The sequence below is a fragment of the Hyperolius riggenbachi genome, chromosome 8 (genome assembly GCF_040937935.1).
Source record: "Hyperolius riggenbachi isolate aHypRig1 chromosome 8, aHypRig1.pri, whole genome shotgun sequence".
Lineage (NCBI taxonomy): Eukaryota > Metazoa > Chordata > Amphibia > Anura > Hyperoliidae > Hyperolius > Hyperolius riggenbachi.
Window position 1 is genome coordinate 82305657 of NC_090653.1, and position 25805 is coordinate 82331461.

The following is a 25805-nucleotide window of genomic DNA, read 5'->3' on the forward strand; positions in this document are numbered from 1 at the left end:
GCGCGGATGGGGATATCCGGATTCCGGGCCAGCTGGCGGTGAGGGCTGCCTAGCAGCGCGTATCGATAAAAAACAAACAAACACTGCAGCTGAGCTGGGGGCGCCCTTGGGGACCTAGCGCCCGGGGGCACCCGTCCTACCCCGACCCCCCCTAGCTCCGCGCCTGCATAATGTCACCCAATAATGCTCCCCTACGGCAACTATGCCACATTGTTTTCATTTAGGAACCTCCCCCCGTGATGATGTCACCACCTCCTCTTGGTACTAACATTTCATATTTATGTTTTTTTCTGCTCAGCCGTTTGTAAAAACATAGAAATAGTTTAGTTTGCAAAAAACTGTACTGATGTAAATGCTGTCTCCCTAAACATTGAAGCCCCTTTCACACTTCTGCTGTTGCGTTATATAAAATCAGTGCATCATGACACTAAGCAATGATAGCCCTGTGGGGCTATCACACTGATCATGGCGTGGTACCGACCCAGTAATGCTCTGCATGCAGTGCATTAACAATACGATGTGCGCATTTCAACCGGAAGTGAAGCATACTCAGATGGTACTGTATGCCTCACTATATGGCGCCACCACACCGTTAACATATGGTGCAACCATTTGGGACCATTACGAGCGATTGAACATCAATGGCAAGTAAAGAAGTGTGAAAGGAGCAAAGGCCTGGTCCACACTAGGTCCGGAAACTTACCCGTGGCTTCCGCTTTTCAGCCCTGATTAAAAACGGAGCTGCGGCCCGCAGATAGCAATGGTAAAAATAGCAGCCGTCTTCACCCAAGAAAAAAAGTGATCCGTCTGCGTGTGCGGGGACCCGTTTTCAAAACCTGAATGGAAGGTCTGGATCTGCTGCATTTTCACACAACAGATCTGGACCCTGATACACGCAGGGGTAATGGCAGGCAATGGGAAAACTGATTTCCCTCTACACAGGCAAATTTTGACACAGAAACGGAGAGCAACATTTTAATTACTTTGCGCAATGTAGCTGGAGGGGTAGCAGGGACGGGGACCAAGGTGGGGGGGGGGGGCGTCCCTACTCCCCGCGGAGCGAGGTTACCCCCGTCCTGGCTGCTATCACCCTTCAGCTTGGCGGCCTCCTACTGGGCATACGTTTCCACGGACTGGAAACGTATGCACCAAAATATCACAAAAAGAAAAAACGGGGGAGGGGGGAAACAAAAACAAACCGGATCCGTTTCAAACGGATCTGATCTGTCACGGGCCAGTGTGGACCTAGCCTAATTCCTGTTCAAGCAAAGGTGGGAACTTCTTTGCTGTTTAGGAAATAAGTTTTTTGTTTTCCTCCTCAGTGATTACTAACCAATCAAATGAAAATGCATGCTTTACTTGCTGCTAAGTAGACTTTACCCCTCTAGCTGCTATGAAGCATTTACAGCTAGCGGTGAGTTCCTGATTTCTGTACACACTTGCTGATAACACTAAAAGTCAGGAACAATGACTACAAGCTAGTAAGTAAAGACGTACACATTTTTTTTCCGCATACCCGAAGCAGGAAGTGACGCCAAGCACGCACTTCCTGCTTGGCCGGTGACCTGATAGCGAATAGCGTGGTGTTCCCTGAAGGCCTGTCTTTGCCGATGCGTCACATCGCTCACGCTGGTTTCTAGTGTGAAACCTGCCCCAAACAAAACCATTTCTTAGTTACAGCTGATACAAATCCTACAGTAAATCTGCACTGTTTCTACTACCTGATTCATGGAAGCAGACATATTGTTAACATCCTGTGCTTTTAAATGAGCTGATCTTCCTTATCTGCCGTGGCAGTCATGTGACACAGGTGAAATCAAATTACAACAAGTGATTAGACACAGATGAGGGGGATTTATACTGGCTAAACTCTCTAAATACATACAGGGTGCATTTCTCTATGTTTTTCTTCTGTTCTGTGCAAGAGTTCAGGTCCACTTTGAAATACTTTCCCTTTCCAGAGAACTGGGCTTCTGAGAGCAGGGGATAGATAGCAATGATCAACAGTTCATATATTTTAGCACTCTGAGACACGGCACAGACTATGTCATTAAAGAGGAACTCCAGCATAAACAAACATACTGTCATTAAGTTACATTAGTTATGTTAATTAAATAGATAGGTAATATCTCTTACCCACCCTGTTTTAACCACATAAGGACCGGGCTTGTTTGTGCTGATCTGTGCAGCGTGGGCTCTCCAGCCCACAGCACAGATCAGCAGACAGCCAGGGCGACCAGACTTCCCTCCTTCTTACCCCACTAGGGGGATGTCCTGCTGGGGGGAATCTGATCGCCGCCTGCTATTTTCGATCGGGGCGGCTCCTCAAAGCCCCCCTCCGCAGCAATTTTCCGCCTCCTTCCCCTTCCCTCCCTCTCCTCTTTCCCCTGGGCCCCTAATAGGCTTCAGCCTATCAGCTGCCGGCGATCCCTGGCCAATCAGAGGCCGGGGATCGCCGATCTCTTCCCCGCGTGTTTACATTTCGCCTGCGAGCCGCGATCGGCAGCTCGCAGGTTGTTCACGGAGACACCCTCCATGAACTGACATGGAAAGGCCGCTCAAACGAGCGTCCGTTTCCATGTAAAACCACTTAACACCTAGGTCCGTCGATCAGCTGACCGTGGTCGTTAAGTGGTTAAAAGAACAGGCAAATGTTTGATTTCATGATGGCAGCCATCTTTTTGGTTGAAAGGAGGTGACGGAGCATGCGACACAGTTCCAACTGTCCTGTGTCCTTAGCACCTCTCCCAGTTGCTAGGCAACGTGAATAACAACATAGGAAATCCCATCATGCTCTGCACAGCATCAGGGGAGAAAAGCCCGGGCTTTTTTTCTTTGATGGGTGGAGCTTAGGTAAAAATTCAGCTAAAAATTATGCTTTGGTAAGAAAAACAAAGTTCTGATGCTGTGAAACTGTTAAAGAAACACCAAGCCTTTTCAGTTCTGCTGAGTAGATTTTTAGTCCGGAGGTTCACTTTAAGCTGAGACAAAATAATAAACCTACTTATTTAAGTTTTTAAATATAACATAAAACTCTGGGATTTAACCACTTCTGTACCATGCTATTTTGTGCTGATCTGTGCTGCGTGGGCTCTCCAGCCCACAGCACAGATCAGGTTGCAGCCAGGCCGATCAGACTTCCCCCCTTTTTTCCCCACTAGGGGGATGTCCTGCTGGGGGGGTCTGATCGCCGCCGTCTGCTTGCGCTTGCAGGGGGGGGGGGGCTCTTCAAAGCCCCCCTCCGCAGCGCTTCCTGGCCTCCTTCCCCTTCCCTCCCTCTCACTCCCCCTGTGAGCGGCGCAGGACGGATTTCCGTCCTGCGCCTGATGGGATAGGCTTTAGCCTATCAGATGCCGGCGATCCCCGGCCAATCAGAGGCCGGGGATCGCCGATCTCCTCTACGGCGCTGCTGCGCAGCAGCGCCGTATACATGTAAACACCGGGGAAGATCTTCCCCGTATGTGTTTACATTTACCCTGCGAGCCGCCGATCAGGGTGTTCACGGAGACACCCTCCGTGAACTGACATGGAGTTTCCATGGAATACACTTCAGGATTCAGGGGCGTACATATACGCACCGAGAATCCTGAAGTGGTTAAGAAGGGTCATTGTAGGCATAGTAGGATAGATACAATAGCTTACCCCATTGGTTTATTTTTTTACAGGAGGTTCACTTTAATAAACTGTGGTTAAGCATACTGGAGTATATAGCAGTGTTTGGAGGGTTAAAGCAGACCCAAACCAAACATTTTTTTTAATTAAAAGTATTTAGTTGCACCACTCTGACACATACAAAGATAAATAAACACTCCTTCAAACCAATGATCATTTCAGTGCCTGATTTTCCCCCTTCTCTTTTCATAGCTAGGGTTATACTGGGGGCAGCCATTAGCAATTCCTCCATTGCCAGACACCATCTACTCCACTAGTTTGCCGGAAAAATCCCGGCAATTTGAAAGGAACGGAGGGGTTCTTCCAATAAATGTAAAATATTTTATATTTGTCATCATGCAGCTGAAAAAAGGCTGCTATTTATTATTATTATTTAGAAAATAGATTTTATTTCTGAAATCTTGTATTTTTAATTTGGGTCCACTTTAATTGATCATGTATTCTTAAGCCCCATACACACGCTCAACAGTGGTCTTTTATGCAGTACAATTATCTAACAACTTTTGTTGTGAAACAAGTTGAAACAACCAGAAAAAGTAGCTTGCTATTGTTCAAACAACTGATAAGACTGACAAGACGTCAACCCAACAGTTGGATTGTCATCTTATCAGTCTTATCAGTTGTTTGAACAATAGCAAGCTACTTTTTCTGGTGGTTTCAACTGGTTTCACAACAAAAGTTGTTTGATAATTGTGCTGCATAAAAGACCGCTGTTGAGCGTGTGTATGGGGCTTAAAGGGAATGTCCAAGCAAAATAAAAAAAATGAGTTTCACTTACCTGGGGCTTCTACCAGCCCCATGCAGCCATCCTGTGCCCTCATAGTCACTCACTGCTGCTCCAGTCCCCCGCTGGCAGCTTGCCGACCTCGGAGGTCGGCGGGACGCATTGCGTACATTTTTACGCATTCCCGCTAGTGCAGGAACATTAACACATACATTTTTACGCGTTACTGGTTTAATGTGTACATTTTTACGCATTGAACCAGTAATGCGTAAAAATGTATGTGTTAATGTTCCTGCACTAGCGGGAATGCGTAAAAATGTACGCAATGCGTCCTACCGACCTCCGAGGTCGGCAAGCTGCCAGCGGGGGACTGGAGCAGCAGTGAGTGACTACGAGGGCACAGGATGGCTGCATGGGGCTGGTAGAAGCCCCAGGTAAGTGAAACTCATTTTTTTATTTTGCTTGGACATTCCCTTTAAGGCACAGAGCCTGAGTACTATCAGAGTACATTAACTCAAGCAGTCAGCACTGATGAAAGGCAGAGTAGAATCAATACACACTGGGCAAGCTCATAATAAACAACAATCTCTTGTGGAATTTGGAGTAAAATGAGTAAATGTGATCCTAGTAAGTGAATTCTGTACATTCAAATCTCTCAAAGGGAAACTTCAACTTCTTTCCAAACAACAGAAGTGTTGAAATGACCACTGCGAATTGTGAGTGTTTTGTAGTAAGGAATCATTTGAGTGTTTTTACGCATTGTGACATTTTACACTAACCATTCCCGAGTAATCAAAAATTCTGCTTTTGTTGACATAACAAGTAATTGCCTTCAGGTCAGCCCTATGCACAGCAAGGATTTACCAAACAATATTTCCACCTCTTAACGTATTTCATCTGTACATACAAACAGTAGACACTGCAAAGAATTTTTAATAGAAAATGATAGATGGATGTGTCAAACCTGATGTAATCACTGGATTAGTCCCTTGTGTGCAAATGGAGAAACTAAGCTCCCTGCTTCGTTTACTCAGCTAACTACTCAAGCAGGATCATGGAAACTTGTGGATTTTCTTTAGTGCTATGTCTGGCCTGGTGCACACCGAGCGGTTTTTGAAGCGTTTCGCAAACCACTTCAGCCTGTGAAAACGCTTGGCTAATGTATTTCAATGGGATGGTGCACACCAGAGGTTTGAGGTTTTTAGCAAACCGCAAACGTGGGTCCTGCAGCACTTTTGCGGTTTGCAGGTGCGTTTCTGCCTCAATGTAAAGTATAGGAAAAGTTCAAACTGCTCTGAAAAACGCTAGATCAGGGCGGTTTTCCAGGCGTTTTTGTTATATTAGCTGTTCAGTAACAGCTTCACTGTAACAATATTTGTAATCTGCTACACAAAAACGCTCCAAAAAAACATTAGGCATGTTTAGAAAATGTCTCTAAACATGCCTAGAATGGCTCAGAAATCTGCTTCAAAAACCTTTCGCATTTTGAAGATGCTAGAGGTTTTTGGTGTGCACTGGGCCTCACAGAAGTTGCTACCAACTATCCAAAGCACTTTTCAGCTAACAGTAGTAACTAGGTTTAGCAGTTAATTTCTATCACTATAGGTTAGTAGGTTAGTACCAACAGTGTGATTAGATGCTAGTGCTAGTGACTAGTTACCCTCACTGGCAACTGTATAAAATGAAGCATAATTGCAGTTACTCAGTCACTCATGTGACACAGCCATTACACAAAAAAAGAACATAACATGGTATACTGTTGCTATGGTTACGAAGAAGCAAAATCTAAACTCCGACCTGGCTGCAAACTGAGATGAACATTACCCTCCCCCTCTTTGACATAAGCCCGCCCCCTCCAGAGCAGTTGCTGTTATTATGCTCTTGTTTGGGGCGCTATGGTGGCCACACTTGTTATATCATTCTTGTCAGATGGGCCTCCTGGCTTTGGGGGTTGTCTTGTAAACACAGGGGGGAACCTCAACGTTTTTTTAGGGGCTCCATAGTTATGCTCCTGGTTTTAACAAGTGTACTCCACAGGGAATGATGAAGTCATTTATCCACTTGTTCCCCCAAGTGGATAGATGACTTTTTTGGTGCTAAGCACTTCTAGGTTATTGTCCCTACTAAAGCCCCACTGATGAGCAGGTACAGTAAGGTATGACTACAGTCGCAGAGTTAGTAGGACAGTGAGTGGACAATGAGAATGGCACAGTCAGGTGAGGCTGAGGAAAGCAGTAATTAGATGAGGTCAAGACTCAGGTAGAGGTCATAAAAGGTGGCAAATAGGTGAGGCCAAGGTTCAGGCAGATGTCAAGACAGGCAACAATCAGACAAGGTCAAGGTTCAAACAAATGTCGAGGTGGGCAGCAATCGGTCCAGGTAAAAGTACAGGCAGAGTTCAGGGCAAAGGTGCAGAGACAGGAAGGCCTGTAGGGCGCTCAATAGATGGTATCTACAGCGAAGCAGGTAATTTGCCCAATCGGTATCTTGGGTACCACCATAGACAGCTATTGTATAGGGAGACACAGTACACCAGAACTCTGGATATCAGCATAGATAGTGGTGATGGTGCATGGAGTTCGGCTATTATGCAGGCAATCTCTAAATAGTGGCGGAGGTCTGTACACAGCGCTAGGGGCTCACCTACCATGTAGCCACAAAAGCAAATAATGGCAGAGGGGGTCAGTAACATCACCCTTATTTTGCCATTTTACGTGGCCCTCAACACCTTCCAATGTCCATTATTGTAAGCAGCAAAAACAGACAGCATAATGCCTTTGAGACCAAAGGAGCACACTGGTGACGGTGTTTCTTACTGAAACATTGTGAGTTTGTGCCAATAACCCATGGGATACCCCCCAGCAAAATTAGCATGGCACCCCCTCTCCTTGGACCTAAGCCCCCACTCTTCCCCGGTGACTGGTAAATTATACACACACACCTAAACACCTTTCCCCTGCCATCATCTCCCCACATAGCAGAGTAGCACTGCGGAGCAGTACTGCAGCATTGCGTTGTCTCTTCTGTTCTTGACAGTTGCACACTCTGTGCTTTCATACTTCCTTTTCCCGACCACGTGACATGCCTCAGGTACCAGAAGTACGCTGCATAGAGCATGTGGCTGTGAGGAAGATCATAGGAGACCCGAAGCAGCACTGGAACAGGTGAATATTAATGCTCCACTGAGCTACTCTGCAGAAGGGGGAGGAGCACGACACCCACGGTCACTAAAGTTGCGTCAGTCTGAGATTGTTCAATAAATGCTAAATCTTAATAAACATTTTGGCCCACGACTTGTAGATTTTTGCTCTTTTTCGTGATTGAGTCTGACACCCCTGCTCTATAGAGAGTGATAGTCTACCCCTCCATAGACTGCAATGCAAGTATTTTCCATGTGGAATTTTGAATTCCTAACCATAATACTTGAGAATTCCATACATCCCCAATGACCAGCATTTCAGGGTACCAAAACAGATGTTTTGATTTTATTGAAGTTGGCAAATGTTCACCATGTGCTGAGGGTAGCGGAGTAGATGTGAAAAGAATCTTGGACACTGTCAATGCATTGTGAGGTTAGGAATGTTGCAGTGTTGTAGAAGAGGTTAAAATCAGTATTAGGCACGGATAGGAGGAATGAAAGCCAAGAACAAATGTACAGAACACAATGACTTATGCAGCACTGGTATGTTACAGAACGTTTTAAAATGAAATAGAAGCTTTCAGTTTTGTAGTGATTCTGCTGATAAGGTTGCTGATGTGACTATATTATTGTCCAGTGACACCTCCACCACACCGCAGGCAAAATGTACATTTAGGATTCCCATTTTAGTAGGGAGGATTTAGGGGTTCCTTTTAGTCTATTACAAAATCCTTGTGGTTCCAATTCCCCATGCCTTAAAGAGGATCCATAACGACTCAGCAGAACATAAAAATGCATACCTCCCAACTTTTTGAGATAAGAAAGAAATATACATCACCCCCCTCGTGACCAGGCTAATTTTTTACAATTCAGGCCACTGCAGCTTTAACAGCTCGCTGCAAGGCCGTACAACTTAGCACACAAATGAATTTTACACCCTTTTCTTGCCACCAACAGAGCTTTCTGTTGGTGGCATCTGATTGCGGCAGAAACTTTTTTTATTATTATTATCAATTTAAATCTTCTTTTTTTTAAAATACAATCGTCTATTTTTTTTTCTTCTAACCCTCTCACCCTCCCCCCCCCGAGATCCAATCAGTGCGATTGGCTCTGACAGGCATTAGCCTATGAGAGGTGATCATCTTTTTGAGCCACTCGAGGGGACAGCTCAGTGACAGAGCTGTCCCCGTACAGCGCTGCAGGAGACCACAGCACTTTACAATGTAAATAAACGGTGGTTTTGCCATCTAACAGTCTGCTGGCAACGATCTCCGCCGGCAGACTGTTTATGGAGCTCTGCTCTGTCACTCAAGCTGAGATGAGAGTGCGTGATCCCCTGCAAAACACTCCCTAGGACTTGATGCCAATCGGCATTAAGCGGTCCTGGGGGAGCCACCTTGCGACCACCAATCGGCGTTAGGCAGTCATAGAGGTGGTTAAAGAGAACCTGAGACGAAGGCTGTAGAAGAATTGATATGTACCTGGGTCTTCCTCCAGCCCCATGACCACCATTGCCTCCCTCACCGTCCTACTGAGAGGCTCTGTTCAGCCGCTATCACCCCTGGTAACCTTCTTTCAGTCGTGTCAGTCGAGCTCTTCTGCAGATGCATGGCCTGGCAGCGCACGCACCCATGGCATTCACGTCACTGGAAGCATTCTGCACCTCCGCAGATAGCACTGCGCAGAACGCTCCCGTAGATGTGAAAATGTCAGGCGCACATGGATGGGCATGTACAGAAGAGCTGACTGATGCGACTGAAAGAAGATTGCCAGGGCTGATAGTGAGCGAACTTTCATAAACAGCCCTGAATGGGAGCAAGCACAAATGTCCTTAACCTTCTTGGCGGTTATCCCGAGCTAGGGTCATGGCGGAAAACCGCAGCTAAGAGCGGTAATCCCGAACTCTGCTCAGGGTAGCCGCCGGAGGCTCTATGTAGAGAAATGTGCGCAGCGGGAGCGTTTCTACATACCTCCCAGGGATCCCGATGTCAGCTGGCATTCTTCTTCCTCTCCTCCGGGGCTCTGCTTCCTGCTGGTGAGATCGCTGGCTGTCGTCATGACGACAGCCAGCAATTTCACTTTAGAGTTGCAGCGCCACCCGGAGGATGGAGGCATAACTGCAGCGCTGGAGCCAGGGAGGTGAGTGATTGCTGGGCTGCTGCAGATCTCCCTGGCAGCATGAGTTTTTCCAGGTTTAAGGGTCTGAAAGGGTGCAAAAAAATTGCACCGCTTTTAGACCCTAAAATCTGTGAAGAATCAGAACGCCAAGGGGGTTAAAGGAAACCCGAGGTGACGTGTGACATGATGATATAGATGTGGGTATGTACAGTGCCTAGCACACAAATAACTATGCTGTGTTCCTTTTTCTTTGTCTGCCTAAAAGAGTTAAATCTCAGGAATGTAAGTGGCTGACTCAGTCCTGACTCAGACAGGAAGTGACTACAGTGTGACCCTCACTGCTAAGAAATTCCAACTATTAAGCCTCATCTACACGTGTAGATGAGGCGGCGATCCGGCGGCTCGATTAGCCGCCGGATCGCCTCTTCCGCGTCCCCGCTCGCCGCGCGTGCGCCGGAATTAATACCCGCTCGATTCCCGCTCGTCGCCGCGCCGCTTATCTTCCGCTCGATTCCCTGCCATTGTCCCCTCGCGGGGAGCGAGCAGGGAATCGGCGGTGGGGAGATCCGTCCTGTCGGATCTTATCAATCGAGCCGCATCAGCGGCTCGATTGATAAGGAGCATCGCCGCCGCATCTACGCGTGTAGATGCGGCTTAAAACACTTTCCTAGCAGAAAATGGCTTCTGAGAGCAGGAAAGAGATAAGAGGACCAATAGTTCATAGATTTTAGCTCTGGCAAACTTTAATGAATGTGTCATTGAGCAAAAACAATAAAACAGTTAAAACTTAAAAAGTAGATCTAAACATAAAATAAAGCTGTGGAATATCTTAAAAAGTCATTTTTAGGAGAGGGAAGATAGATACAATCATTTTTTTAAATTAGTTTATTTTCGCCTCGGGTGTCCTTTAACAAAACAAGTGCAGAAGTGGACACATGCTGCACAAAAGCTCTGGTCTCCTTAAAGTAGAAATAACAATAGTCACAAGCTGGCTAAAATGTTAGAGCAAACGGCTATCTGTGTAGTGATGTGTGACTGATCCACAGATGGTACAGTAGATGCTTTCTTCATAAGGTTGATGGACTCAAGCTCTGTGTACAGCTGTTACGTAAACTCAGCCAAGTTCATCCAAGTAAATTGTCTTTATATTGTAGGTAGATAGAGTTTTTACATGTGGCGGGTGGACAGAAGCTCTGTGTACAGCTCAGTACAGCTACAGATGATAGTTTGCATATGGCTGGTGGACAGAACCTCTATGTACAGCTGGAAGGTCAATATTTTAAGTTCATTTGGTGGTGGACAGAAGCTCCGCATACATCTGGTCGATGAAGTTATTTGTCTTCAATTGGTGGTGGATTCTTTAAGTGCAGCTGCGGACAGATGTTCTTTATTCTGGTAGATAAAAAATTCCCTATGTGACCAGCAGATGGATTGTACGTGTGTTGATAGGCTGCACATGTTCTCTCTGTGACTAGCAGATGAGTAGAAATGTAACAGGCATGGTGTTACCTGGATTATGTAACTGCTTTCCTCCCAACTTCTGATAAGAAAGAGGGACACCATAAGGACACGCCCCCTGCTACACCTCTAATCACATCCCCACCACACACCTAGTTACATATACCACCAAGAATTCCTAAGTAAAATATGTACTTTTAGCATTCAAACCACATGGATGCTTGCTGCCATCAGTTTGCCTTTATATTAACATTTAAAAAAAGAAATGTGCCATTTAAAAAAAAGAAATTTGTCAATTTAAAGTATGGGGAAAAAGTTTAGAGTCACGTAATATGTGGAAGCAAAAAATATAACACAGGGAAAATGGGAGCTCAATCTGCTGTAAGCTCTAAGCGAATTACATAGTTACATAGTTATTTGGGTTGAAAAAAGACATATGTCCATCTAGTTCAACCAGAGAACAAATTACAACACCAGCCTGCTCCCTCACATATTCCTTACAGCCATGGGCAAGGCTTATTTACCTGAAGAAGTGGCTGCAGGCCATGAAACGCATTGTTTTTTTGTTTTTGTCCTTACCATTTAATTAGTGGAATCATTGAAGGTAAGACAATACCTAACTTCTTTTTACGCAGCTTTTAGGTTTTTTTTTATCTTGTTTTTGGGTGCCTCCAGTCACTATCTACAAACGTTTAAAGTCAATTAACCACATTTTTAAGTAGAACTATATATTTACATAGGTTTCTACATCTGTCCTGAAATGAACTTCGCCTAACCGCCCCGCATCACCCAGTCCCATGCACACCTCCAGGACTTCTCAAGAGCTGCTCCAACACTATGGAACTCCCTACCTCCACCCATTAGGGCAGCCCCCTCCTTCAACACCTTCAAGAAAGCCCTCAAAACTCACCTTTTCACTCTGGCCTACTACCCCTCACAAGTGCTCTAAACCCACAGCTAAACTCTGGTCCCCTACCTTTCGTGTCCTTACCTCTCCCTCTAGATTGTAAGGGTCCTCCTCCTTTTGTGTCCTACCTGATCATGCACCTCCATTACTGTGAACCCATGCTATGCATCTGAGTGAACCTAACTTGCCTAATCTCCATGCTCCATCCAGTGACTGACTAAGCATTACCTGGTACTCATACTGTGGTCTTTCTTGTATTCCTGTATTGTCATTTTGCTGTATGTCACCCCTAAGTATTGTCTGTAACCTAAACTAATGTCCAGCGCTGCTGCTTGGCGCTTTATAAATACAATAAATAAATAAAATAAATAAAAGAGGGAGAAAAGAAAGAAAGCAGGACAGAGGGATTTGGTTCCCAAAGTGTAACTGTCCATCTGAAAAACAGACAGTTTGGAGCAATGGAAATTAGAAGAAAAATGTGAAGCAAGCCCTGTATAAACGCATCAAAAGTGTCTTCAAAACCTGGAAAAAGTACGGTACATACTAGGAACCTTCTCCTCAACAGAAATCAATGCCCTAATGGGCTCTTTTGTGCTAATTTAGGGGTAGGGAACCTATGGCTCAGGAGCCAGATGTGGCTCTTTTTATGGCTACATGTGGCTCACAGACAAATCAGTAGGGGTTGATTCACTAAGCTACACTACTCAAGCAGCGCAGCTTTGTGTGGCAGAGCAAGTAAAATTTTCAAAGTAGGCACGCTACTGCTGTAGCATGCACTACTAACTTACTTGCGCTTCCCCCAAAACTAACCGCCGCTTGAATTGTCCCACCCTGGATCCTGTCAGGTCCAGTGACTTTGTTGGACGAGATCCCTGCACTTTGATTGGCCCATAGGCTGCCTGTCACTTGACAGGCAGCCTATGGGGCCAAAGTGCGGGGATCTCGTCCTACAAAGTGAATCAACCCGCAAGTCAGCTAGCTAATCTCACAGAATTACATTTTAAAATATGTGGCGTTTATGGCTCTCTCAGCCAAAAAGGTTCCTGACCCTTGTGCTAGCTGAATGGTATTGTTTTGAACAGATTGGGGGCACTCAAGGCAGATCGGAGCATAGACATTGGGGGGAGGCTCAAACTTCTCAGTAGAGGGTAGTGAGGGTCGGTGTCTGTTTAGTAGATCTGGAGGAGGGGACGGCACCTTAGTTTTAATCCTGTGCATTTTAACCCGTAGTTCAATGGTTTTATTGACCTGTAGCTCTGGTATGAATCTCCATACCCGTATGCCGTGAGAGAGAGAGGGGAGAAGGGAGGGCAGGGTTCTGGGGTTTACATTGTTTCAATGTTGTGTGATTCTTTCTACGCTTGATACTTACTATATATTGCTCAGGTTCCCTGCGAGGAGCAAGTTGTGAAAGAATCATGATTGCCTGTCGTGTTGTGAATATGAAAAACTTTTGAAATGCCCCAGACATGCCTGTTGCCAGAGCACTCTGTACGTGAACACGACGTAGCGCTCCCAGCTGCGATCAAGGACATGCACAGTCACGCCAGCAACCGCGCTCTAATGCCTGACCGGGCCAACCAGGAAGTAGCTGAGGGGGTTATTTCGCATGAAAGGAGGGAAACGGAGCAGAATGGGCGGAGCGGTGGCCACGAGGACTACTTCATGTACATGCCTGCTCCCTCCATTTTTACTATATGGGCTGTACCATACAGTAAAAATGGGGTAAGCAGGCATATACATGAAGTAGTCCTCATGCCCACTGCTCCCCCTATTTTTACTGTATGGTTCAGCTCTGGTATCCTGGTTATTGGTTTATGTGAATGCTCAGTTCTAACTACCCAGATTTTCTCCACATTCTGAGATAAAGATGAGAAAAACCTGATCTTAGATGTATTTAATTTAATAAACTTTTAAATTGAAGTACTGGGTATAATTACTGAATAATATAGAGATGATTAACTTACTCCAGGCACCACAATGCCTACAGTATTAAAGACACATTAAGTCAGCTGTTCATGTTTCCTGGATGAAAGTGTGTATTATCTTTAAAACATCTGGGAAAATGTTTAAAACAAAATTGCATGCCAATGATAAGAAGAAAGAGGTCATCTATGTCAAACTGAGATGGCCATCCCCAAACAAGGGAGGGGGCATTCAACACCATTTAACATCAACATTCTCTTTGTTACCGAAAGTTAGTGATGTAACTAAGTCAAAGTATTTGGGGTTCATACTCTCAATACTTTGAATGATGCTCAATCCTTCTGCTAAAATAAACAGTCCTGCTCCCTGTGAAAATATTATACAGAATGTCATTTACGAGAAAATTCTACCAAAAGGACACTCTGTCAGATTATATTATCTTGGAAGAAACTATATAAATTATGGATGTATGGGCTACATAATGATGTTATTTGGGTGATATATGCTGCCTAATTATATTGTTTGGGGGCTTCATGTTGCCTAATTATTTTCCTGAGTGCTTGATTTTGCTTGTGGTAACACTCTGTCTGAATGTATTTAGTGGGACAAGCTGCCTAATTAACACGCCTGAGAGGACTTTCTGCCTAATTATATAGTTTTGGGGAACACTATGCCCAATTATGTTTTTTGGGGGTACTTGCTGCCTAATTGTAGTCTTGGAAATATGCTTGTTAATTATGATCTAAGATTCTAGACGTAGTTCTCATGGAAAACAGTACATACACTGTCTCTTTTATTATGTTGCGCCCCTGCTAGTTTCATATGCATTATTTGTCCGTAATATATCATGCACCATAAACTCTTCACTGGTGCCAAGACGTGCCCTGGATCTTCTGAGATCATAGCCATGCCCCTGCCCAGAGTAAATGTACTGCTTGTACATATAAATATCTGGGTGTTTATATCACCTCATTTGAACTCAAAAGTCCTTTGTACTAGTGACAAAATGTTTCCCAGAACACAAAGTGCCTGACTGAAAGCACCCTGCTTTTTTCTGTGGATGACCCTTACTATTCCCACTTTCAGACTATAGAGTGTTTCAGGCAGACTTCGATTCACTTGCTGAGCTGCAGCCTGTAATCTGGAGACTGTGATCTTGCAGGAACTATGACTTTACTCTGGCGCTTGTTCAATCCATTCCTGTAATACAACTGTTCTCAGTATAAAACACTCAAGTTCCTAAAGCAGCAGGCCTTATGGCTCTCTATGGGCTGCACACCTACTAACAGCCAAATACCCAAAAGGAACGCCAGACAGACAAAAACACGCCTTATTACATCTGATCCTATAAAGAGCGATATTGTCACTTTGACTGTTTCCCATTCAACAGCCCAGTCAGACTCAAGAGAAAAAAAGTTTTGATTAGGATGAGTGGTGGTTTGCAGTAATACTGAGAAAATAAAAACTGTTCTTCTTACTTCGCAGCTGCTTTAACATTTTTTGGAAGTTTTACTGATGTCAACCACTGCTACTGAGCAGAGAAGCACTTGGCATTGTTTCCGTTGATTCGTTGTCACACTTTAAGCTCCTAGACGATACGGAACCACAAATGCAGCTGACGCTAGAGGATATATCATTGTTTTCAACTTTCTGAAATAAGAAAGAGGGACACCTTAAATAGAAACTGTAACCAAGGATCGAATTTCATCCCAATCAGTAGCTGATACCCCCTTTCCCATGAGAAATCTTTTCATCTTCTCAAACAGATCATCAGGGGGCTCTGTATGGTTGATATTGTGGTGAAACCCCTCCCACAGTGTGATGTCAGGACCACGGGGCTGACATCACACTGTGGGAGCCTTGTTGCATTGTGGGAAATAACAGCTGTTTCCAACTGCCAAAAAAGCAAGTAACAGCTACTTCCACTGATATCACCTACCAGCAGTAAAAAGGGCGCCATGTGATAAATGTCAGAATGTAGATCAGAGAGAGGAAGGGATTTACAATGGGCAAACACTGACTAAATCATTAATACATAATTATTGTAAAAATTAAGCACGTTTTGTTCATTACATTATTTTCACTGGAGTTCCTCCTTTAAGACATGCCCCTGTCACACCTCCAGACACACCCCTGCCACACCCAAAATCATGCAACTCACACAAAAAAAATCAGAATCTAAAGATGTAGTTTTCTCATTCCAACCACATTGGTCTTTTCTATCATAATTAGTTTACCTTCATTTTAACCTTAAAGAGAACCCGAGGTGTGTTTAAAGAATGTTATCTGCATACAGAGGCTGGATCTGCCTATACAGCCCAGCCTCTGTTGCTATCCCAAACCCCACTAAGGTCTCCCTGCACTCTGCAATCCCTCATAAATCACAGCCATGCTGTGAGGCTGTGTTTACATCTGTAGTGTCAGTCTCAGCTGCTCCCCCGCCTCCTGCATAGCTCCGGTCCCTGCCCCCGTCCCTTCCCTCCAATCAGCAGGGAGGGAAGGGATGTAGGCGGGGACTGGAGTTCTGCAGGAGGCGGGGAGAGCAACAGACTGACACTATAGAGATAAACACAGCCAGCTCTGACATGCTGTTTGTCAGCAGCGTGGCTGTGATTTATGAGGGATTGCAGAGTGCAGGGGGACCTTAGGGGGGTTTGGGATAGCAACAGAGGCTGGGCTGTATAGGCAGATCCAGCCTCTGTATGCAGATAATATTCTTCAAACCCACCTCGGGTTCTCTTTAAAAAAAATAAATGTATCAATTTAATTGATGGGAATAAAGTTTAGAGTCAGTTAAACAAATTTTTCAGTAGAAAAGTACGTATATTAACATAATTAGCACAAATCTGTACAACAACTTTGAAAGAGGGACAAATGAGGAAGAAAGAGGAATAGAGGGATTTTGTTTGCAAAGAGGGACTGTCCCTCCGGAAGAGGGACAGCTGGAAGCTATGGCTATGTGCAGCATCTTGGAAAATTCGTTCAACTGCTGCATTTGCGCAATTGACAGTAAACACATTGAGATTAACACTACCATTCAATGTGGGACGCAGTGGATCCCAGCAGTAAAGGACAGGGACGGTGGCTAGCAGTCCCCCGTGTGAACTGGCCCTAGAGGTACCCATACTTCTCCTTCCTCTGTCTTATTGGTGCAAACATCTGCAAGTGTGAGTGATATGTATTGCTCCTTTGCATCCCTTTAGTTGTGAGAGTTTAATGCATTTTCACCTTCATTCAAAAGAGTTCCCACATGAAATGGATATTCAAATGTATCTGTGTAGATTTTGGGAAGCATATCCATCATTTGTTTAGTCACTCCCATCTCAGTAACAGCTGACACAGCCATCCAGGGCCTCTTTCCTGGTTATTTTCTAAGAACCACCTGGAGAGGTCCAAGGTGAAGAACAGGGTAAACACCAGAGTAATAAAAACTCTATAAAGATGATTTGATAAAGATTATTTTAACTTGGGAGAGTGGAGACACTCTTTAAAAATGAAAGCTGTTCTGTGTGGTAGGTGATGTGACAAAGGTAAATATAGACATAACATGCCTCTTATTGACGTCTAAAGATTTCAGAGTCTGAGTTTCAAATTCAACTGATCTGAAGATCTATGTCTCTCCCAGTGTCCGGACTTTTTATTTTTACTATTATTTAGTATTTATTTAGCGCCAACATCTTCCACAGCGCTGTACAGAGTATATTGTCTAACCTCTTAACTCCCTCAGAGAGGCTCACAATCTAATGCCTACCATAGTCAAATGTCTATGTATGTATCGTGTAGTGTATGTATCGTAGTCTAGGGCCAATTTAGGGGAAAGCCAATTATTTATGTATATTTTTGGGGGATGTGGGAGGAAACCAGAGTGCCCAGAGGAAACCCACACAGACCAGTTGAGAACATGTAAAATCTGTGCAGATAGTGCCCTGGCTAGGATATGAACCAGGGACCCAGCGCTGCAAGGCAAGAGTTCTAAAGCACTACACCACCGTGCTGTCCTTGAGGCAACATATAAAATCGACAAACTTAGAGATTTTAAGAGCTCTACCTTTAGACATTATTGTTTCTGTAGAGTTCCTCTTTATGGTCGACAATGGGTAGAATTCCAAAAAGCCTCAGTATTCCTGCCTATATTCAAACCAAGGGTGGACAGATCTGTATGCATGATACCATAGTAAGAGAAGTCGATCCTAACTTTTGCTGTGAATAATTTATATCTTCACATCAACTTTCCGTACATCATGAATGGAAGATATGGAATGCTATGAAAGCCACTAAAACAATCAACAAGAGCCAGATCTTATTCTTCTTATCCACAGCTTCAACATTCTCTAAGCAAGTAACAATAGAATATTTTAGTCCCAAAGAAATGTCATGCCAATATCTGAGTTTACCAAGGTTTTGATCTTCTACCCAGAGAAGCCCTGTAGCCAAAAATGTATTAAGATGGCATGGGGTCTTAGGCAAGATAGTGGTTTTTGCCCAGTGCTGAGGGTCACTTGGCTTTTTTGGTAAGATTTGGTGGGGGCTAGCATCCGCCAGGCCCCTAGACTCTCTCCACGCCTTAGGCAACTACCTAGAATAGCCTTGTGGATGATCCAGCTCTGCCTGTATTCCCTGTACGGGACCTATGGAATGCACCATAGCAGGACTTACAACCAGAATGGTCTCTGAGCGACCGCCTAACGCCGACAGGCGTCGGCAGGTCTTAAGTGGTATAGCATGGAAACGAGCGGCCTTTCCATGCCAGTTCACGGAGGGTGCCTCCGTGAACAATGTGCCAGCCGCCGATCGCGGCTCGCACGTGTAATGTAAACACGCGGGGAACAAATCCCCGCTGTTTACATCAATACGGCGCTGTGGTGCAACAGCCGGCATCTGATAGGCTAAAGCCTATCCCATCCGGCGCAGGACGGATATCCGTCCTGCGCCGCACACAGGTACAGGGAGAGGGAGTGAAGGGCAGAGTGGGCAGAAATCGCTGCGGAGGGGGGCTTTGAAGGGCCCCCCCCCCCCCCGCAAGGCCACACGGAGCGGCGGCGATCAGACCCCCCCAGCAGGTCATCCCCCTAGTGGGGAAAAAAAGGGGGGGAAGTCTGATCGCCCTGCCATTAACACAATCGCAGCACCGATCCTCCACAAATCCCCTGGTCCTTAAGTGGTTAAAGTGTTACAGAGTACCCTTGTAGCTCATGGTGACCCAGAACTCATATTCTGCAGTGTTTTAAAGTATGACAGATGTTTTCTAAGTGCCTTTTTCTCTAATGTGGTTTTCTAAATCCAGGCAGCAAATAGACATCTTGTAAATAGTGTGAAACGCCCAAAGCATCTGCTCAAACTTGTGTGGGGTCTTGACTTTGTCCAACAAGGTTTAGGGTTTGCAATATACAGCTGTTGACAGAGTACTATAACATGCATGTAAATCACAATTATACCAATACTGTAAGTTAGAAGCTTGTGCATGCATAATTATAAAACAAGTACACAAGATAAATCTTTCCAGTCTAGCCAGTCCTTCCAACCCTCCATATCAGCATTACCTCTGCCGGGGAAGTAAATGATTGGTTTTGATTTCAGTAAAGCAAGTATGTTGTCCACAGTTATCCTGGTGCCTCATGATTCCATACCAAGCTGCTGGTACCTAATTTACCAGGGAATTAATTATGAGCATCTCTATCACTGTGTCATTTGTGTTAAAGGGAACCTGAAGTGAAATGAATAGAAAAACTGTCATCATTTTTCCCTTATAAACAATGCCAGTTGCCTGGCTCTCCCGACGTGGGAACGCAGGAGCGGGGGAGCGTGCACGCTCCTGTCCTGTGACATTACTGCGTGGCCACAGGGGAGCAGAATGGACAAAGTACACATGTGCAGCGCAGTATGTCTGGGTTTGGAGTTGCCGGGGAGAATGGCACTGATTGTAGGAGAACGGTGAGTGACGGAGGGAAAGGGAGGCATGGTAAGTATTTGCTTTTTTCAGTCTATCCAATGCACATTCTATTTTTACCAGAACCCTTTGGCTATGGCATCCTTTAAGAAGTTCAGTTTAACATACCTGGCCTATAATGACCTGGTCATGCAGATCGTTATCGTGGCTAAACAAGACCAGAGATCACTTAAAGGAGCAGGGTACATAGCACTGGAGACAAGGACCGATGACCAGAATCACAAGGCAACTAGCAAAATGATCTAGCAATGTCCAGCTGGCAGCAACAGCCTTACAGGGAACCTGAAATGGGCACTTAAAGGACTTCCGAGGCCAAATAAAAAAAAAAGTTAAATACCTGCATCATAGTTGAAGGCACAGAGGACGCCGTCCGCGCCCTCCGTGCCGTTCCACCGGGTCCCCGCCGCTCAATAGCCCCCCGGGCCGGCTTCCGACCTTGTGGCCCGGGCTCTCCTGCCTCTACAAACATGGCCGCATGAGCTGGCTGCGGCTGCGCAGTCCGCATAGCTGCGAGTGCGGCTGCGCAGCTCTAGGGCCAACCCCTGATCCACGCTACAGGAAACAGCCTGTGGCGTGGATCGAGGGGGTTGGCCCTAGAGCTGCGCAGCCACACTTGCGGCTATACGGACTGCACAGCCATGGCCAGCTCATGCAGCCATGTTTGTAGAGGCAGGAGAGCCCGACCCGGGCCGTGAGGTCGGGAGCCGGCCCGGGGGGACGCAGCCGGTGTCCTCCGTGCCTTTAAATATGATGCAGGCATTTAATATTTTTTTTTATTTGGCCTTGGAAGTCCTTTAAGAAAAAAATATATATACCTGGGACTTCCTCTAGGCTGATCGCTCCCTCGTCATCCTCCTCTGCCTCCTAGTTCTTGTGCAATTGGCCTCGGAAAGTCCTCCGGTCTGGTGCCAACGGTGCATGCGCAGCCTGGCCGCATATGCACTCCCATTGCCGGGAGCATTCTGCGCCTGTGCAGTACCACTGCGCAGCCACAAAATGCTCCCGGCGACGGGACCACGACACGGGAGCACAACGTGGGAGCATGCATGGCCGGGCTTTATCTATGCCGGCTGGAGGATTTTCAGGGCCAGTTGCGTACAAACCAGGAGACAGAAAAGGACAGCAAAGGAACAATAAGCCTGGAGTGGGCTGGTGGAAGCTCCGGGTATGTATATTTTTTTCTTAAGTGCCCACCTCCACAAATGCTGCCGCCAGCAGGAATTCAAAGGCAATATACGTGTTGGGGCTTCTTCCAGCCCCCTGTAGTCCTTCTGGTCCCCCAATGTCCCCCTAGTACAATCTGTTCTGCTGCTGTACCCCTCCAAAATCCAGCTGACTTGACATTGACATTGCTGGGAGCGTTCTGCACATACAGTTACTTGCTCACTTAAATGGATTGCGTTATCCTAACTTGTGTGCATGGAGTTTCTACAGAACGTGTGTTAATATGTGCACACTGCATAGACAGTGCACACTGTATAAACATTGACCAGGCTTTGAAATGGCGTGTATTATAATATGCGCAGTGTCCACTGCAGTATAAACATATTATAACGCATACGTTAGGCAACACGGTGCCTTTAATTAACTTAAAATACATATTCTAGTTTATTTATACTGTATATGGTATAGCAGTGTTTTACTCTCAAAACGCACTATAATGGATTGATTATTGTAATTGAAATCCCCTCCGCCCCAATTTAAGTATTCTCTAGGGTACCTGTACCATGATTTTAGAGTCTAGGCTTTAGATCACATGACCTAAGCAAAACTGTTGATCATGCATGAACTTCAGATTGTGATGTGTTTCACAGCTAATATATATGTCATGTGACAATGTTTATGTGACATGACACAGACAGTACACATCAGTAAATACCGATATCAGAACGTGATCAAAGTACCAAAAATTAAAATTCGGTTTCAGTGCGGAGCTGACCTTTAATGTCTGGCACAATAGTTACAATATGTCACAAGTTGGGAAGTTTAAGTGTTAGATTTTATTGTCCTAGTGCATCTGCTGTCTGGTCTAGGTTAATTATGTTCTTTAGACACAGGCGAATGGCCTTTCTTTTTTAAGCTCGATCTTCTGAAAGCCTTGTAAATGAAGCAATTTTCATGGCTGGAGATGTCTGCAGCTTCATTTATGAGGTCAAGCTGGATCAAAGGAAGAGGTCACTCCGACACATCTTTTATTTTCCTGGTGAGACAAGTATCATGTTAATAAAGCTAGAGCTACAGAGAGAGAGCCGGAGAATACTATTTCCATCTGTAATAAGCTTCAGGTGAGAGGAGCTCAGCTGGGTACATTATGTGAGGGAGAGAGGGGGCCTCACCACGATATGAAAAGTTCAAGATGTTTTCAGTGATGACACACATTTTCCAAACTCCACAATTATCGCAAATGTAGCAGATGGAGGCCTTTCATGGTGCAAATCAGCTTCCCCACAATGATAATCACTTCATAAACAGTACCTGTTTGCTACAGCAGAAGAAGACATTTAATAGGCAGACACGATATCCATGAAATTGTAGCTTAGGAATGCAGTTTGTGTCTTCTTTAGTCTCAGAGCTATCTCCAGGATCTTTGTTTTAGAAAGACACGCCGGTTGACCCATGGCAGTAGGAAGGAGGGGCGAGTGTGACCATTACACCACCATCTGACTTGGAGCAGAAGATGAAATTGGCATTGACGCAAAACTTGACCAGAGTTCCACAAACTAGTGAGTTGGTTGAGGTTCTTGAGCTGCATACTGGACAACTTAATTGATTAATCCAGTCAAGACAAGCTGTGGCTTGGCGCCACAGCAGTTGATGCGGCCTTCCACCAAATGTAGAGTCTAAAGAGTACCCACTCTCCTCCTTTGCACCATATAACAGAAGTTCACTTAGACTATTTTGTAGCTCCCAGGTTCTAGTCCCCAAGGAAGACAACTACAGACCACCAAGTTCAGACAGGCACACAGGTGGGAGATCAGCAATAGATGATAAGACCGCTAAGAGAAGAAGGGGGAAGTTGAAACAAAGGTTAATAGCGTAAAGACTTGCATACAGGTAAAGAACCCAAGAAGCATTTCTAACAGGCTACTATCTGAACCAAACAGGAAGATGGGAGACATGACATAAATGAGCCAGCAAATCACAATCCAAGAAATACAGCTCGAAGAACCAAAGCCAAGTCAGACCCTAGCTCAAGCCCTAGCATATGTAAAAGGAACTTAGAACATCAAAGTAATCCAGCACTGACCAAATTATTCTTTGAAAATGGGGAAGTAAATGCTTCTGTGTGTGCAGATAGCACAGAGTATATGCATATGCATGTGGACATGGCCTGCACCAGTTGCCAGACACATGAGAAAGGAAATCCTGAGCTATAACTGGCATTAGTTTTGGCCCAATATTAGTATTAGATTGGCCTAATACTAATCTTTATAGTTTTCACAATGTTTACATGCACACTGAAAAAATAAAATCTCATTGATCCTCTCTGGTCACTGCTTACCTATTTTGTAGTAAGACTACACACTAAGCAGTCCTGCTCCTTCCCCACACTCACTGTTTCATAACCTGGACCCAAATAAGCTCGATCAGTGCCCATAGTTGGATGAGCATCTGGCTGTGGACTCATCTGCCCACTCTTTACCCACCTTAACTAGTGCCTTACCCTGTAGCACAGCCCAGGTGATGGCATGACCATGGGGCTATGTGCAGGCTCGATAATCACAGGAGGTCAGGGGTGAGGAGCAGAGGATTTGCAGGTAATGGGAAGGTTCATGGTAGCTGCAGGAGAGGCGTGGTTGGGATTCAGAGACAGGAAAGGTCAAACACTGGCACACACCATGGCTCAAAATAGCCTGCAATGCAGAAGTGACAGTTTATATAGAATGAAGCCTCACCACCACTTTACTGACATGTCTACATGTCGGCTTCATGGTACCACTATAGTGAGCATTTTACATTCTTCTATTCTTGTTGCCCCCTTCTTGTAATAGCAGCAGAATAACATACTTGATATATTTTGTTTCAAAAAGTGCACAATTATGTAGCTTTTCAATATCTGACAGCTAATGCGACAGCAGGTCTGCGGCTAGGCCTGGGAGCAATAGGGAACGTTTTTTGCAGTGCACACTGTTTCCCAGAGATTTGCAATACACTTTATCAGTGGAATCTTATGTGGGTGGTCCCACACCCAGAGCTGCAGAATTTTGGGAGCAATAGCATCAGTGGCTGCAGAGCCAAATAACGGTCACTCCAGGAATTGCGGTCAAAATCACAGACTTCTGTGATTTCAAAAATCACGGGCACTTTGCAATTCGTCGCAAAGCCCCGCCTGTGGGTCCCAGGACTCACTACATGGACAGTTGTTATTGTGGTCCTTCAACTATTCTGAAATTTGAACAAGCATGACAGGCCTACCACTAGGAATCCTCATTCCGATGTCACGGGACTTAAATTTCCACATTTCCGATCAAAAAACAGAAATCGGATTACCGTGGAAATACCGCATTAGCCCACCCACAGAACTTGGTAGCATTGGACCAATCAGAGAATGCAGAGTCAACTCAGAAGCATTTGGCCAATCAGAGGATTCAAAATTTGACCCCAAAAAAAGACTCCTCAGAAGTTTGAAATAAAAGAAAATCGGATTTCTATGGAAATACCGCATTACCACAACTTGGTAATTTTAGCCCGATCACAGAACTTGGAAGCATTGGACCAATCAGAGAATGCAGTGTCAACTCGGAAGCATTTGGCCAATCAAAGCTAAAAATGACCAACAAAAGACTAATCGGAAAACGGAAATTGGAAATCCACAGAATCAATAATCGGTATTGGCAGAAATCGGAATTTCGGCAGATTTGGAAATCGGTATTTCCGACTATCCCTATATTTTTCCTCATTATCTGAATAAAATATGGTCCTTTCTCATTTTACCATTCTGTTTCCTCTTGTGACAGTCACATGATACTTTACAATATGTATCATTACACAATTTGTAAGTGAAGGAATTCATCTAACTTCTGGCCATAACATGCACCATATTACTCAATATGAAGCAATGTTATATAAAAGTTATTACTTAGGTTTTATGACTCTATGAGTGGCCAGCTGCCAGTGACGTCACCCACACTACACCAGTCATACCCATCTGAAAGGTTCCTCCCTAAGATTCAGCCTGATGGATAACGTAAGATGCAGGGAGGAGGCCTTCCCATGGAAACCACCGCTGGCCGACCGTAAGTTTCCATGTGTTCATTTGCCTGCCCAGTGGGCAGCAATTTGGTGGAATGGGTGGAATGTCACTGTTGTAATATGGTGCAGGCCTTTCTGAAGCATGTAATGCTCAGTGGGAGAGGGACCTACACTTAGCTGGAATAATAACTAATCACAAGCAGATCCTCAAAACATGGAAATAAAGCATGACAACACTAAAGAATGGTAAGAGACCAGCATTGTCTTATTCAGAAGATCTGAAAAACAGCCTCCAAGCAGAGGCACTAATAGAAGAGTTCCGTAATAGTTCAAGATTTACGAGACTGCAGAGACATTACTAAGCCATTACATCCTTTATTTAAATAAAGCAAGGATGTCATCCATTACATCACGCAATATTTTTAAGGGGAAATTGAGAGAGAAACAAGCACAAAACAATTTTACTAGAACAGTATGGGGACTTCCACACTTAATGATGAAAATGTAAGATCTAATAACCCTCTGCACTCAAAACATATGCTTACAACAGGCTGGAACCCTGATGCAATCAAAGCAACTGAGAGTTGTCAAATTGGAGGATTTTAGTATCCAAAAAAGCCTGCAGTATCTTTCGTATTTGGCCAGTTCAACCGATTTATGGTTCTCAGCTTAAAGCTGGTCTTTACTCTACCTGCACCAGTCAGCAGGTTCCTGCTCTAGA

The 25805-nt window shown here is 44.9% G+C and overlaps 2 protein-coding genes across 22 annotated transcripts in view; one reads left to right on the plus strand and one right to left on the minus strand.

Moving 5' to 3' along the window:
- Window positions 1–25805, minus strand: part of HIPK4 (homeodomain interacting protein kinase 4) — a 546520-nt gene that overhangs the window by 263432 nt on the left and 257283 nt on the right. For 3 of the 16 annotated variants that reach the window (XR_011023518.1, XR_011023537.1, XR_011023536.1), the window contains one exon: window positions 15423–15594. The exons of 12 other annotated variants lie outside the window; for them this stretch is intronic. The gene's annotated coding sequence lies outside the window, so the exon portion shown is untranslated. Of the gene's footprint in view, window positions 1–6193; window positions 6223–15422; window positions 15595–25805 lie in introns of those variants that run through there. One more of the 16 variants, XR_011023538.1, reaches the window with a different exon arrangement.
- The window catches only part of LTBP4 (latent transforming growth factor beta binding protein 4), a 312121-nt gene that overhangs the window by 116798 nt on the left and 169518 nt on the right, over window positions 1–25805 (plus strand). The window lies entirely within an intron of this gene.